This window comes from Aulostomus chinensis, chromosome 1 (genome assembly GCF_037954235.1).
Source record: "Aulostomus chinensis isolate RoL2024-O1b breed Wild chromosome 1, RoL_Achi_v1.0, whole genome shotgun sequence".
In the NCBI taxonomy this organism is placed as follows: Eukaryota; Metazoa; Chordata; class Actinopteri; order Syngnathiformes; family Aulostomidae; genus Aulostomus; species Aulostomus chinensis.
This window is the reverse complement of record NC_141320.1, coordinates 14,873,689-14,874,824: the sequence shown is the minus strand read 5'-3', so window position 1 is coordinate 14,874,824 and position 1,136 is coordinate 14,873,689. Positions and strand designations below refer to the sequence as shown.

General features: G+C 44.7%; 1 non-coding gene across 1 annotated transcript; it reads right to left on the bottom strand.

Moving 5' to 3' along the window:
- Positions 1–1,064: 1,064 nt before the first annotated feature.
- Positions 1,065–1,136, bottom strand: trnaa-ugc (transfer RNA alanine (anticodon UGC)). The gene has a single exon. It is a non-coding gene; the product is annotated as a tRNA-Ala (tRNA).

The following is a 1,136-nucleotide window of genomic DNA, read 5'->3' as shown; positions in this document are numbered from 1 at the left end:
AAAGGGTCCATTCACTAACACTCTTACTTGAAGGTAGTCACTGATATCAGTAAACAACTGATAAAGATTTGTGTTCATGTTTTAATTCTCTACACTGACCTGTGTTGAGACACTGGACCAGAGAGGAAGACCTGCTCAGCCTCCTGCATGGACCAGTTCTGCAGCTCAGTGATGACGACGAGGGATTCAGCATTGAGTTCATTTTAAACTTTTTGGAGGAAACAACTGTAAATTAACCAGCAGTTACTGGTGATGCTTCACAGTTTCCAAGCTCAAACGGCCTCCTGCTTGTTGGACTCACAATTTCCAAAAAAGGTAGACATCAAAAGTCAAATCATGTTTTTGTTTGGTTTTGTGTTGTTTTGTTTTTACTGGAGGAAAACTTCAAATTGTGATGATGTGTCTGACTTAGAAACTGAACCCCCAAAAATCAAAAAGTCTCCTTCTTCTGTGCCGTGATCTCTGAGCTGATCATGATTGATCTCATCAATAATCCTTGGCAGCCGACCAGTCACACACAGCCCCCCCCCCCACACACACACACTGAGACATGCAGCAGCTCACAGTAACTGCCTCAGTCACACAGCAGATAGACTCCTTTCTATAACAAGATAAGCAGCAGAAATGGATGGAAGTGATGATGAACTGATGAACAGGTGATTTGTCCAAAAGTCAACATCAGATTCATTTCCAATCTGTGGAAGCAGTTTCATCTTGAGGTTCCAGGTAAGAACAGCCAGCTGTGGGCTGACACACATCTCTTCAGGAGCACTTCTATGCTCCAAACTTGCCAGGTTGAATTGTGTCTGTATTCTGAGGGCAGCAGGAGGACGGAGGAGTGAGGACACACACATTTGGAACTGAGAGCAGCTGTGTGTGGGATTTCCCCAGCAAAGATAAAACCAGCTCCTTCATGCTGGCTATGAAGGCTCACAGTCACACTGACCCAGCTACAAATACTTTGATATGCAACAGACTGGTTTCTCTTCTGGTAGTTTGTTATCAACTGTTGTCACATTTAAGGATCAATTTAGCTGTTAAGATGAAGGCTCCAAAGGACCAGCTGGAGATGCCGGGGATTGAACCCGGGGCCTCATACATGCAAAGCATGCGCTCTACCACTGAGCTACATCCCC